This window comes from Athalia rosae, chromosome 3, assembly GCF_917208135.1.
Source record: "Athalia rosae chromosome 3, iyAthRosa1.1, whole genome shotgun sequence".
Taxonomy (NCBI): domain Eukaryota; kingdom Metazoa; phylum Arthropoda; class Insecta; order Hymenoptera; family Athaliidae; genus Athalia; species Athalia rosae.
Window position 1 is genome coordinate 15,815,405 of NC_064028.1, and position 15,149 is coordinate 15,830,553.

A 15,149-nucleotide genomic window follows, 5' to 3' on the forward strand; every position below is an offset into this window, starting at 1 on the left:
GAGGACCCAACGATCCTGCGCCAGAATTCCGTCCACTCAGCGGGCTATTTATTCCTCCCATAATACGCGTCACCGAAGAGAGAAAATAGCACTTTCTCTACGGAACGCAACGTTTATTCCGATTGTTTTCGAATTGATTCGTCGCCAGTTCGCGGAGGAATTGCCTTAGTTTTTTTTTTTTCCTCCGGGCGAAGCGAGACGCAACTTTCTCCAATCGGTGTACCTACGATAATCGAAAAAAAAAAACATCGGCGTCGAAGTATCCCGCACTTGGCGTATTTTCGGTTTTCGACTTCGAATGAAAAAATCAATGTTCGGATTTTTTTTTCATTCCCCGTCACTCCGCGTATGACCTCAACGCTCGGGACGAAACCGTAAATATTACAAGGACACTGCGCCGTCGGTTTAAGTAGCCCTCCATTTATGGGGTGTAAGCTCAAAGTATAGCGTCCGCGTAACTTGGTATAAGCTTGATACGATGGCCCATCTACGGGGGATCAGCCTGCATAATGTCCTACGAAACACAGTCGCCGATAGCTTACTTCGGATACGGAGTTGTGCGCGCCATCGGATATTCCTAGGGAATTTTCAAAGCCCCCCCAGACTCGAACGAGGGCTTAATTCCGAAGACGGATGGAAAAAAAAACAGTATAGAAGAGGATCCCGAGGAGATAATTTTTCGCTCCACGGTGTTCCGGTGATTTTTGTACAGGTGTATATATATACGTATATACGTATCAGCGGTTGGGCGCGAACCGCGTCGCGCATGAGAACAACCGTCCTCTGTGTGTATAGTCTCACACGGTTGGATACATGGGTGTGCGAGGAAAGGTATTTTTCCGATGTAGTTTTCCGAGCACGAAGTTGCCGAGGGCATTGAAATTCAGCGCGTATTTCGCTTTCCATTTCTATCCTGTCCTATCGGGTTTTCTCTCGTTCCACGACCGTTCGTCCACTAACTCACCCTTTGAAGGTTCGCGGGTTGGTTGGTTGGTTCGTTCGTTCGTTCTCTCCTCGGTTTCGGAGGAACTACCTTCGACGCGTTGCGTGAATGTTCGAACGTTTTTACTTTCCGAGCACATCCGGAATAGCCTTTGTCTGAGGATAGGGAAAGACACCTACTCTAATTTCATATCTCTCGCCATTTCTTATTACGGATCACCCGAGCGAACGAAAAATCGTTATCGATAGCTATCGCCTGTATCTTGCCCTCGGGCTAATCCCGCTGAAAGATCATTCGACTTTATCGGGCATCGGAGTTTTTTAGTAAAACCAACTTTTTGGAAGGGAATTAAGAAAGTCGATGTTGAAAATTCTCATTATCAAGGCTTTTCAGAATTCTCAAAAAAAAAAAAAAAAACGTCATCGATATTCCTCAGCATCGCCCGTCGCGTGCGACTTTTTTGGGAAAATCCCTTTTCAAGTCCAACTTTCTCAGCGGAGGTGAAATTTTTTTTTTTTTTTTTTTTAACCAACAACAAGCACAAAGTGAAAGCTTTGCGAAGGCTTCGTCCACATCTTAAACTTTTATCACGTTTCGGAATGGTATTTTTTTTTTTTCTTCTTTTTCTTCGTAGTCCGAATGGAGATGTAAAAAATGGCTATTCTCTCCTTTCTGCACGGTGTTTCATCGCTCTAACAACTGCATCAATAGACCACAACTGCGGTATAAATGTGTATTATGAGATAGTTGGAAAAAAAATCAACTACGTGATTATCGTCAGCTGATACCAGTTTTTGCAGCAATCGAGATTGAGTAGTCCACGGACTATGGGTTTATAAATAATCTTCTTCGAGATGTTCTTAGACTGGAACATCGACGTGCGCCTGTTTATTATCTTTCCGTAGCGTATAACGTACAAAGTTGCTCGTTTCTTTCACTGCTCGATTTCTCTGTGCGCGGTTGGCTTTATATATATATATGTGTGTAATTCAATGTACCACATGCCAAACCGTACTTCGAGGGCACGTACGATCGATTTACCTCTCCTCACTGATTTTTGTTCTTATAAATTGGATTTTCGATGAGCCATGTGTGTAAAAGGCGAAACTCGACATGAGTTATCGAAAAACTTGCTTTTCTCTGCACCTCGAAATCTTCTTAATTTCCCTTCACCATTTCGCTCTTCTATTCTTCTATTCTTCTCTCTTTTCCCTTTTCAATTAACACATTTCCAGGGGGTGGGGGGGGGGGGGGGGCGAGTGTTATTTCCTTTGTTTGTCGAAGCGGTGGGTCGCTTTATCTCGGGGTGGTTGGTGAATGTAAGATGTGTAGTGGGTGCGAAGAAGTAGGGATATAGGTGTATAAGGTATATAACGTCCGTAAGAAAGATCTCAGTTGCTGCGAACGGGACCGCGGTAAGAACTGCGAGTGCGACGACGGAGGAGCGGCAGCTTTTCCAGCCGGGGTATCGGTGGTGGTGGTACCCGCTGCGTTGTAAGTGGTAGTAGCCGAGTGGAAATTTGCATACATAGCATCTGTCACCAGCCCCTTAGCTGCCGCTTCGGCCATTTTCGGCTGCGCGTATCTTCCAGTTTGAATCTATGGATAATGGGCTCCCATTCTTATGCTAAGTCAAGGAGGTTTGCGCCGTGACAACGCCGGGCGTCGCGACGACGACGCGGGGAAACACCACAGAGACGCGACGCCTCAGCGTCGCTTCCCTCTATACGTATATATATACAATATATATCCTCCTCCTCCTCATCCTCCTCCTCCTCCTTATCCTCCTCCGGATTCACCGCTGCATCGCCACCATCACCGGGAGCAATGCCGCGCGGATTTAATTAGCTATAAATTATTTAATTAAAGGATTTACTCAATGGGGATATATTATATATAGTACGTACATGTATGTATGTGTGTGTATGGGTTGCACCGGCGTATATCGGGCGGGTAGTTCATGCGTGCCACCACGGGGCTTATATGGGCCTTATAATTATACATATAGGGCTAAAGAGCCGCCAGCTGTGGTTCGCCTTGCGCCTTTTGCGAATAAAAATGAAATAAGAGAAAAAAAAATGAAATGAAACGAAACGAAATGAAGAGAAAAAGAAAACAAAATGGATTCATTAAAAATAAAATAAATGTACACCTATGTGTATATACACGTTGCGTATGTAGTTTCGTTTCAACGCCTCGCGTGTATCTTTTTATGGCGTATTTCGCAATAATAATGAGGACAGTTCATGATAAATTACCTAGCCCGTGGCGCTGACCGTCTTACATTATTCAAATTTTCCTTGTCTTTTTTTTTTTTTTTTTCCACGCATACGCGGTATAATGATCCGATCTCGAAAAATCACGGCGATCGGTAGGTCGATTTTTTTTCGAACCGTTAATGCAAATTTCTGATCGGTTAATACAGCAATATCGATGTATATAATGTATATGTATATATACCCTTGTATCATACGTAATACGAGATTTTGAAAATCATAACGAAGGGGATAACGGGTGATTGCGGGGCGGAGGGGAGGGGGGGGGGGGGGAGGGTGTTCGGCCGTTGCGTCGGCGACAGATGTTATTAATGAGAATTTAACCGGAGTTTGGGGCTAGACCGACCGCTAATTAAATTAATTTCCAGCAGCTACCCGCGTCCCTCGGGTTCCGGTTAAATTCCCGCAATACGTTAAACTCTTTCACGTTACAATTACACCGACCCTGTAGCTCTCCGGGTCCGCGCCCGCGGGATGTCTTATTACAGTCCGGGAGAGTCGTGCCTACGTAAATATATCGAACTGATATAGGTACACGTAGTAATATGTGCAAGTGATGCGAATGACGAGGAGAATTCGGCCGCGGAAAAACGGGGAAGAGTAGCGAAGAAGAAGAAAGAGAAAAAGAAAGAAGAAAGCAGGGAGAGAAGCACGTACGGTAAAAATGCGAAACTATAAAAACGAAGTGGAATTTTGCATATGATATACGCATAGGTATAAAATGCGATACCGCGGTTCGATGTAAGAATTGTGTCTCCCGTGGGGTTCATTTGATACGCCGAGAAGTCGCGCTAGTGGGTGTAGTCGCGGCACCGGTGTTCTCAATAAAAAAGTGTATATCGAGGCAGGAGACACCATCTGTAGGTTACGGTCTTGTCTCGCATAAAATATTCCGCGACAATGCCGTGTATCCGGGGGTGTGCGTCGGACGAAAGTTCCATCCCCCCCCACCCCCCCGACCCCGACCCCGCAAGGGTGGCGCGCGGAGTTTCTTCGGGTTCGAATGTGGCTGCTCTGCGGACGGGTGAAATCTGAAGGAAAAATTATGGACGTTTTCATTCGTACCCGTGGAGGAGATAACGTAAACGTCGGGGGGGAATAAAAGACAATTGAAGTTAATACGGGAAAAGCGTAAAGTACCCCGTCGGTATCGGGGGTACGTACTACGTTTATATGTGTATATGTATGTATAGATAAATCTTATTGGAGATTCGATCTCCGGATGAAGAAAAGAGGATGAGGCAAATTCCATCGAGGGAATTCAATTAAAAATAATTCGAAAAGGTTCGCCCGCCCATAGTGGAGATGGCGCATTATATATAAAATCTTCTTTCTTCATCCGCGGCTCATCATCGCTTACGGTATCGTAAAACCGAAATATAATTATTATTTTTCACAGCATAAACGGTTTTTTTTTTCTGTTTTTTCTTTCCATCTTCCTCCTTCCTTTTGTTTAATTCCTTTTTCTGCCTCCGTCGCGGTAGCAGGGGACTAAATTAACGGCTTAGATACTAATTAGCTACCGCGTAATGCCCGGGAGTTCTCTGTAATAAGAGAAAACAAAAAAACGAAAATTTAATTTCCAAACTGCTCGATTGCAGGAGGTTCGAATTTTCGTTGCGTTATGGCTCAATCATTCCACCGATTCCGTTCAGACACGGTGAATCGAAGAAAACGATGGGGGCGAGATTTAATTTTCGAGGAAAACTAACTTGGTCGTACGAGTATCTCGCGTACGATGTGTGCATTTGGCGAGTAGATCGACAGCTTTGCATAAATCCCAACTCGCCTCGTTCGTACGCATAAAGTATAAACGCGTGTACTTACCTCTACCTCAGATACGCACACCGCGTGCCGTTGCAGTGATTCAAATCCAGAATTCATTGAAGCAAGTTCGTCGTAGTGACGGTCGTTTGTATGTAAACTACGCCTGTTATTCGGACCTTACGGTTGGCCCTCCGGTGACCGGGATGACCGGGACTGCAACTGGGGGCCATAAAACCCCCGGAGGGTTCAACGGTATAAACCACGCACCCGGTGCGCCGTTTTGTCACCGGACAACCTCCTCCCAACCGGAGGTCGCGCTGGCTCCAAAAAATACTCGACGGTCTCACTGTCCTAAAAACCGTAACACGAATTTCGAATCGTTACAAGTCATTGATTCGAGTCGTCACTCGATTGAAAACTTTTTCGTTGCGTTTTTTTTCATCTTTCGATTTTCAAAATTCGTTTTTTCTCCGCACCCTCGGCTTCCGTAGAGCTCGTCGGAATTGCGAGGGGTGTTTTTCTTTTCCTCCGTTTTAGATCGTTGACTATTTTTTTTTCCCCCCCCCCCCCCCCCCTTCTCGGTTCGTGTAATACTATACGGAGTTACGTAGCAGCTGGGATCTCCGTGAAAACGTGTAGAGTACACGTGTGTGTAAGCCAATCAGCGATTTTGTACGTGTACAGCGAAGCGTCGCGATCGACTCGACGCGTGCACGATACGGGGGGGAAGGTTATCCGGAGAGAACGCGCGGTAGACGGAAAGTGGCGGTCTGGTAATAATAAAGACAAGTGCCAAATACCCCGGGGAGTTCCGCGCCGATGCGCGGTCGGGGTACGCCGTTGAATATTATAGGTGTGAGGGCGTACAGCGAGCTCAAATATTTTTCCCACATCGTAATCCATAATTATATGGAAATCCGAACGCCGCGGTTCTGCCTCGAACAAAAGTCCAACGACTCGCGATATTTTCCGTTCCGCCGTCGCCCGTTTTTCGATTTCCCCGCTATGGATCACTTCCGGATATCGATCTCCGCGGGCGCGAAAACAAAGTGGATAGGTAAAGCTCCGAACGAATTCTCGACTAGCAAGGAATCTGAGCCCTCCGGAATAACGCGCTTGTTAAAAAAAAAAAAAACAAGGAAAAAAAAATCGAGGAATTACAAAGCGACGCGCGGGGAGAGTAAAAAATCGAAAAATAGGGGCCAAGATGAATCAACGTCGGAGGCAAATAACGTACGTGAAACGGACGAGTCATCGGGACCTTGACTATATGGTGCGACGTATATTTCACTACGTTTGAACGCGTGGTTACAGAGACCTATGTATGCGTGCGAGAGAAGAATAACCTTCACACATTTTTACATATCGCTCGTGTACGTACAACTCGTCGTACAACTCGTTTATAAGCTTTTACTAGTCGCGTCAAGGTTTCTCTACTTAAAAAAACTTGAAGGCTTTCGATCCTCGGAAGAAGCAACCCGACCGACCAACTTTTATGAGCGAGGGAACGAACCGTGCGTTATTACAATAGCCGAGGAGGCCTGAGAACTTCGGAAGCAACGAGAAGCCTCCTTCTTTTCCTCCGCCTAGGACATCGCGTGTCCGGTTCCTTATCTTTTTCCACCCACCCCCGTGTCACACGCGTTCGACAGGCTTATTTTCTCGAAGCGGAAGATGCCCCCCCCCCCACCGTGATCTCGAGGTTTTTGTTTCGTGGGGTAGAAATGAAAATTTAGACCGAATGTGACCGGCGGCGAGGTAATGTGCGCGAGAGTAAAAATATACAGGGACATTTATTTAAATTTTCTTGACATTCGATTTTCGAATATCGTTATTATGGGACGCGATTTTCTCCCGTTTTGCATAATAGCAGTAAACCAGATTCCCTCAGTTTTCATCCTCCTCTTCTCGTTCGCCTTGTTTTGTTTCCACTGTAGAGGAGAAGAAGATTTTTCTACCCCGGGAACACCTCCCTCCGAGCAATCGTGGAAAAATAAACTGGAGTATAAAAAGTAACGAGGGGTAGTAGCCTCCTTATAGTCCTTCGTCCGATAAACGCGGGAAATGAAACGTTTTCCTTTGAATACACCTCTCAAGCTGAAATACCGCGTTTTTCCTACGATTCCGAAATACCTATTTACTTTTCTTCCCGACCTTAAAATTCCGCCGCTCCAAGGGCGCGCTGTTCTTGTTCTTTTCATTCGTTTCGTTTTCGTTTTTTTTTTTTTGTTTTCGCTTTCGGGTGCACGCGATTTCACCCCGGATTTTCATCACTGTATCGAGCGTGAAGGGAAATGTGCGAATGCGATTAGGGAGGAAGAAAATGAACGCGCGAACGGGCGCGAATGTTTCGTGGATCGGATATACGAGATAATCGTTTCATCGCCCAACTATCACAACGTCGTATAGCTGCCGCGTACAGCTGATTAGGCTTTCCGGGAACGACTTCTTTTCCTTTATTTTATTTTTTTTTTTTTCTCATCCACTCCGTCATCCTTTTTTTCATTATCCTCCGACTCCGTCGACGCGACCGAGAAATCCACGCGGCGAAATTCAATCCGAGTCATTCCGATCGCGACGGACGCGATATACCGATCCGCGCGGTGGATCAACTTTCGGCGTTTGAACGAAGAAACGTAAGACGCGTAACGGGTATAAAATAGATTGCATCGCCTTCGTTTCACCGAGTAGACACTCGTACGCGGGTCGTTCTCGGGAAACTTTACACAGCCTCGGAATTCGTGGTCTCCGATTTTTCCATAACTCACAAAGCGGAACTGGAGAAACGATTTTCGTTCCGACAACTCGAATAATCGTAGTATTTCCACCGTATGCGCAAGGTGTTCGAATCGCTCCCCGAAGAATTTGAATAAAATTCCAGTGGATCCGTTTCGACGGTGGGACATTTCCGCTGTATTTCCCTTTTGTCTTTTCGCCCACGTCGTACGGTCGACAAATATTATCGACGATTGACGAAGTTTGTGGCGATGAATTTTTGTTCTTCTCCCGTCCGTCGACGGCGCGAGATTTTCTGACGTCTCTCCATAATTCCGAGGAGGTTGAAAAGACGCTCCGTCAAGATACGTCGTCGCAACGTTTCCGTCGCGTTCCATTTCCATCGCAGGTTTCCATTGTAGGTAGTCGGTTGAAAATTGAGAACGGGGATCGCCCAGTTCCATTAGACTAGCTGTAGAGAGACGTTGAAGAGGGTGAGTGCTATTTCCACTAGTGGCGGTGGTATGCGTTGCCCCAGCGGAGGGTTAGACCCTCCCTTATACAGCGGCATACGGTCCACGTTTTCCGTGCGACCAAATAGAATTGTGGTTGTCGTGCGGCTTCAACCGTTTGAATATATTGCCACCGTTCAAACGGTGCAATGAGTAGCGCGCCTCCGTCAAATTGCTCTCTCTCTCTCTCTCTCTCTCTCTCTCTTCAAATCCACCGGAAAGACCTCTCCAGAGAGGCTTCAAAAGTGGGCTTACCAAATCGCCGGAATCACCTACTCATGCCACTAATTTGAGAAAACCTCCCTTCAATTTGCCGACCACAACGCGATCGTTTTTAAATCCCTCTTTTTTACTTTTTTTTTTGTTTTTTTTTGTTTTATTTTGCTCTCATTTTTTCCTCACTCAACATCGTCAATCGCGTCACTAAATCTAATCGGGTTTATTCTTTTTTTTCTTTTGGTATGACTACGTGTGTTAGGATACAACAGACTCGTGTATACGTAGGTATCTATATATACCATGGCAAAAATCTCTCAATTCCCATGAGCATTTTCCTTTTTCTCTTCCCCTCCACGAGTTGGCTCATAAATTTTGCGGGACACTTTAAAATGCCTCCGTCAGGACCTCAAGCAGCATTGCTTATACCGAAGTCTCGCCGTTTCGATGTGACCCCCCCGCGTGTTCCGGGGGAAAATAATGTAGAAGAGAAAAAAAAAAGAAGGGATGAAGAAAAATAAAAAATAAAAGTAAAAGGAGAAGAAAAAGGAAAACGTCGCGGTAAGAGACGGAATAGAAGGAAGCTGCGGTTCTCCCTTTTCTCCGTGCACCCATCATGATCGGTACGCATTAGTATTCCGGAATCGTGTAGACTATCCGTCTCTTTGGACAAGAATTCAAACCATTTTGATCGAATTTCTGTTGTTGCGGGAATTCCGTTTGCCAGTTTTCTTTTCCTGTTTTTTTTTTCTTCCTTTTCTTTTTTCTTCTCCTCTTCTGTTCTCGTACAATGACGTGGCGCGGTGCGTCGAAGCAGTTGACTCTGGAGACAAGCTGCTGCTGCTGCGGCCGCTTTTGACTTTTGTCTTAGTCACGGGGAAGGAAATTAATCGACCGATCCCGTTGACGAGTCGAAAAAAGTTGGAACAACGATTCGGATGTACGTCCGAGCGAAATATTCGTCACCCTTTTTGCCCTTCGATTGTTGAGCTCGAAAAGTTGTGGAAGTAAGGATAAGAATCCCTCGCGAAAGATTGATCGCTCTTGTTGTAACGGAGTTTTGGCGCGGGCTGCGAATGACCGGAAATAAGCAAAGTTCTTCGCTTTAGTTGTAACTGATCTCCAGCTCAAACTTTTATAACCCTCCCGCAGACGAGAATCCGTCGTCTGGTCTGTCGCTCTTCTGTTTCTGGATCTAACGAGAACGATGTCTATGATATCACGTTTCTTCGAACGCCATGTGTGTCGCATCGCTGATCGTTCGATTTTACTTTTGACTCGCCTTGTGGAGAAAAATGTCAACCGTTGATCGAAGATTTTTGTGTTTCGATTCACAAGAGATCGAATTGAATTTATTGGAAATCGTTAATTGAAGAATCAGTTGCATTCGAACGTAGAATCAAATGAACGGACGAAAGTCCCGACAACGTTCGCAGCTTTTTCATATCAGAGCCACCGAATTGACCTGCAAAGAATATTCGCGGAATCATCGTCCAAAGTCCAAACTACCGAATTTCACGTTTTCTGCTAGGGTTTTTATACTCGGGGAAATAAGTTTTCCCTCGGAACGACTAAATCCACTTAATTTTTTCCGATAAATCATCCGATAAAATAAAATAAAGCGAAAGTCGCAGAGGTTTCGTTTCCCATTCTACGAGTATCCTCGGTGGCGTTGCGTCGCGTCGCGTCGCGTCGGAGTCATTGGCGCGTGAGGGGCGGGTTGGAGCTTTTTATTTGTCCTTTGTGATCGCCGGTGGCGCGCGGTCCTGAGACAATTGAAACGATAGATCAATGACTGAGTGAAGGGACAGCGGCAGCGGCAGCGGTTCGGCTGGGGTGAAAAGACCATAGATCTTACGGGCGGACCGGCGAAACAAGGCGCACAAATCAAGGACCAAGGAACCCAGATGTCGTCCTAGGCGTAGGATCCAAATTAGGGCTCATTCGGATGCCGGATTACAACTAGGCGCGGTGAACACGAAAAGATAAATAGGCGTAACGCTGAAAGATTATTTCCAATTTTTGACAGGCTGTAACGCGTAATTACATATTTTCGATTGGTTTCCGACACCTTTATAATTTATGAGTAGTGGTGTACCAAGATATCGAATCGCGGTATAATTCCAACTTGTGACGATCAAATTTAATTAGCCGATCGCGACTCGATTCAAGGCGAACGACCGGCTGTGAAATATTTACTTTTCGTGAAAAAATTATTTCGAACGCACACGAGGACGACGGACCGAGTGTATTTCTTAATCCCCAAATAAAGATCATTACTTTACAACCGGATTAGTGAAATTAAAGTCAACGTTCACCGCGGTCCTGATCTATAATCCAGCAGCTCTTTCGAATATTTTTTGGTACCTCAAGGTGTCTGCGATGCTTCCGATTTCGTTCATATTTTTTCACCTTTATCAGGCATTAATATTTATATTAGATATTATAATTTACTTTCAATTTTAATGCAAATCGAGCGGGGATATCAACGTCACGTAGTGGTCGGTTGCTAGGTGCGACAATTCGATGCCACTGCCTCGTCTCATCAGTAGAATGAAACCCTCCTGAATATCAATGAAAAGCTGCGTCCGACGCGCCGCGCCGCCATGTCGTTCCATTTTTTTTGCTTTGTTTTTTTTTTTTCTCTTTGCTTCTTTTTCATCCCGACAATCCATGGCTACGTTCCAAATTATCAGTGTACGCTGCGAATTGGCCTTTGAAACGTACGCGATAAAAAACTAAAACCGTACAAGGTGCGGAGATGCTGCGTAAAACGCAGAAAAAATAGAATTACAGTTTTTTCAAAAATAAGAGAGAACACGAACGTAGGGTGGTTCTCGAAGGAGAAAATAATACAGAGACACCGTCGAATGCGTTAAAAACGAATTGAAAAACAAACGATTGAAAAAAAAAGAAGTGAAAGGAAAAAAATGAAACGAATAACAAAGAAATTTTCTGTCAGAGAGACAGTGATTAATTAATCGTCACGATGCATTCCGGTGGGTCTCAACAAAATGCTTCTTTCTGATCCTGCGAGTAGGAAATGTGAGCGTATATAGAAGGTATATTATAAAGCCTAGAAACCGGTTTCGAGAACTCTGAATGTCCCGGGTGACATCTGGCTGAGTGATGAGTTCGACCATTGAACTCAATGCAAACACGTGGTACCTATACTCCGTACATTGCAGTTCTCTCTCTCTCATTGTCAGTAATGGAGGAAAATTTCATCCCGCGTATTATCCGGCAGCTACAGTACGTGCGCCCGTACACACGTTTCACTCACATATATATATATATACACGTATATACATATAATCCATCAGTTCTATTTACTATTCATTTGGCATCGACGGAGGGCCCTGTCAACCTCAACTACAACCCCCCTCCCCTCCCAACGGGGCGCCGATCACGTCGAGAGTTTACATCCCGGGTTAATTTATAGACGGCATACGGATACGTGCGTGTACCTTCGTTGTAACCACCGAAGCTCACCTTTGACGACTTTTTATTTCGAACGGTTAATTAACTTCAGACGCGGCCGAATCTTCACTTCGGAATCTCCATGTTGAAAAAAAGAAATCCGATTCATTCGATATTTTTGAATTTTATTCAGATTCAAAAAGCAAATTATAAGTTCATCGAATTCTTGAACCGAGTCCGATACGGAGATCTACATCGCTGTCGGCTTTGATATCTTCCCTTTTTTGTTCCCGAATATATGTTTTTTTTTTTTCGCCAAAAGAAGGAGAGGAAAATACAAAATACAAGTTTTTTTCTTTTTTTCTCCCAAATATTCATCCCCATACTTTGTTTTTACAATTCAACTTGTTTGCCGAGTGCATTAGGCATTAGGCGGCGGCGCGTGTTTGCTCAGGGGGTGGAGACAATTTGACACTCGTATACGCGGGGGTGGTTTGTGCAGCCACGTGCTTTTCGTCGATCGTACGCGAGAAGAGACGAACATTCACGAAGCAAAGATTTCACGTCCCGTGTGACGGAATGCATTCAGTTCTCTTCGCGCGCTACCCCATAACGCCGGTCTCCCCTTATCAAGACTGGATGATAAACACGCTCTCATGCTTTTTCTCACGCGGGGGGGGAGACCGAAAATTCTTTCGAAAATAATCGGGAAATTGAACTGAAGGAATTTAGAAGAAACTATACCGTAATGCACGTACGGCACCTGTAGTGTTTGTTGGTATTGTCATGAGATTTTCGAAAGACAAATTTTTCTCACAGTGAGCTTCGCGGTAATTAAACGAGAACTCGTTACACGCGTCGCGTTGTAATTTTATCTGAAAAAACTTTTGTTCGGAGAGTGAATCTAAAGTTTGTCGTTTTTCAAATACGATAAGAAAGAGTTTCTCACCTCAACTACTTTTTGGAAATAATCACGGGGCAAGGTACGGAAAATTATGTACAGATATTCAAAATTAGAAAGCAAAAAATTATTCGAATTCGAATAAGAAAACTGACGACTGTAAAAGGAGTCGAATTGTCTAGTGGCATTTCGAGTCCTCTTTCAATGAGCGTAACCGATATGATTTCCAGCGCATCGATGGCTCCTATCCCGAAAAACCCACGTGGGATAAACGCCGGGACTAATAACTGAAATAATTATGAAACAAACGATAAAAAGATAGAAATGAAAAAAAATAATTTCTAATCCCGATTAGATAAGTACCGTGCACATAAAGTGAGCGTTGATTGCACCGGTATAACATTTCGATGATAAAATATAATAAAACTTTTATAAGTGGATTGACTTTTCGATTGATATTTATAATTCCCACAGATGTATAACTTTGTAAGTGCGCACTGCACGTGCACCATAAGATACGTCGTAATGGGTTTGATTATTATAAGGAAAAAAGAAAAGCGAGTTAATCGTGAGATGAAATAAAGCAATCTTAATAAAAGTTTACGACTGTCGATGTGCCCGGAATCCTCGGACAGCGATACGCTAAAATCTATAGGTTTTTTCTACCAATTACACGTCCGGCGTATGGGGGTAGCGTGATCGTAGCCAGTTAACGAATTCGAATGTTTTTTTCTCATACGTACGTCCCGTCCAACATCCCATAATATTTTCGAATGTTTTACGGAGTCACCGTCGCTACCTCCTTCGCGATACTGCGGTGTGCCTCTTTCCCCCACCCTTATTTTCCGCCGATCCGTCAACCCCACCGTCGGAATTACACTTTTGACACGTGCGAATCAAACGCGGAAAGAGCGAAAAGCGTCACGCGATTCGTATACGATTTATGCGTGTGCCGATAAAAATCATTAATTTAATCGAATTATTCAAGTGAATTTTTTCCTCCTCTCTTGTCACATGTACGTTGATTAACCGCGTCGATTGGAAAATATATTCCTCTCAACCTGCGGTAAAAATTCTCGAGCGACCCCGACTTTGTTCCTATTTATAGAATATCGATAATTAAAAATAAATTCAGTTGAAAAGTTCTCACTCTTATATTCGCGTAATCGTGATGTTATAGTGATGGGTAGAAATATAATAATTGAATATAACTTGGATTGTTCTCGGAAAAAAATTATTTCAGCTTCTATGAAATTGAAAAGTCACGACGCGATTGCAGCGTCAGAGTGCTGTCGAGATACGGTTTTTTTTTTTTTTCCTTCGTCTCTTTTTGAAAAAAGACGAAAAAATCTCAACCGCTATTAACCGTAACGTTGTCGGATCAGAAATGAGGAGAGAAACAAGGAGGTGCCATCAGGCGGTCCGGTTCCTATATAGGTTCTTCACAAAGCGATTTTTCAGTTTAAACTGTGAAGATATTAAGCATCCCCTTCCCTTCGATCGTTCAAAGACTTTACCGAGTAGAAGGTGTCGGGAGGATTTAACAAAAGGCCGCCACATCCTGTTGAAAATTGACCAAATTATACGAGGAATCATTTAGTTCGGAGTTATATACCCGTGTATCTGGCTCGCACAACCGACGACTCGTACATAAATTTTACGTATATCCATCCAGATACCGATTGTTCCTCGAAACAGATTCGTCTCGATTGTTAGTATTCTCAATAGGATCGATCGAGATTGAAACAAAATCGATTTCGTATATACTACAGGACGCTGACAGAATTCTCTTTGAATTGTATCTTGTAATTTTTTCAAACTTTTCTTTTTTTTTTTCAACCGATCGTAATAAGCATTGTTCCCCTTCACTTCCCTCGCCTCGTGACGTACGTCGCGAGCTTTTCCATTTTCAATTTATATACGCCGTGGACGCAGAATTTAGAAACCGCTACGCGGGTGGTCCCTGTAATAATTCGTATCCGGGCGGTATCTATGGGAATTTGTTGAGCGCTTTCATTTTCTAAAACAATGGGTTAGGTGGTTACGTGCCAGCTTGATATAAAGATAGTAGCTAGAAGGTTTCGTGTTTGAAACCCATAAACTAAGAATCTGCCTTTGCCGGGGTTATTTCTATACTTCACCATACCGTTACGATACACGTAGGTACGTACCCCCCTTACATATGTACGCGTACACACGGATTGTACACGCATACTAGGCGTACGTGTGTGTATACGAATGCATGTAGCCGTTCGCCGCGCGCGACACGGGACCCAAGTGAAACGGGGAATGTTTAACGCTCTTCATGGTTGAATTTTCAATGCGAGCTACCGCAAATCTCCAATCGGAATTGTATTTATAGTTCCGCCGAGCCCTTGGCACCTTTTCAATGGCGAGAC

General features: G+C 44.2%; 1 protein-coding gene across 4 annotated transcripts in view; it reads left to right on the forward strand.

Annotated features, from left to right (window-relative positions):
- LOC105690333 (protein prickle-like) overlaps window positions 1-15,149 on the forward strand; it is a 114,610-nt gene that overhangs the window by 48,908 nt on the left and 50,553 nt on the right. The window contains exon 1 of one of the 4 annotated variants that reach the window (XM_048653048.1): window positions 12,461-12,832. The exons of the other annotated variants lie outside the window; for them this stretch is intronic. The gene's annotated coding sequence lies outside the window, so the exon portion shown is untranslated. Of the gene's footprint in view, window positions 1-12,460; window positions 12,833-15,149 lie in introns of those variants that run through there. 4 annotated transcript variants of the gene reach the window in all.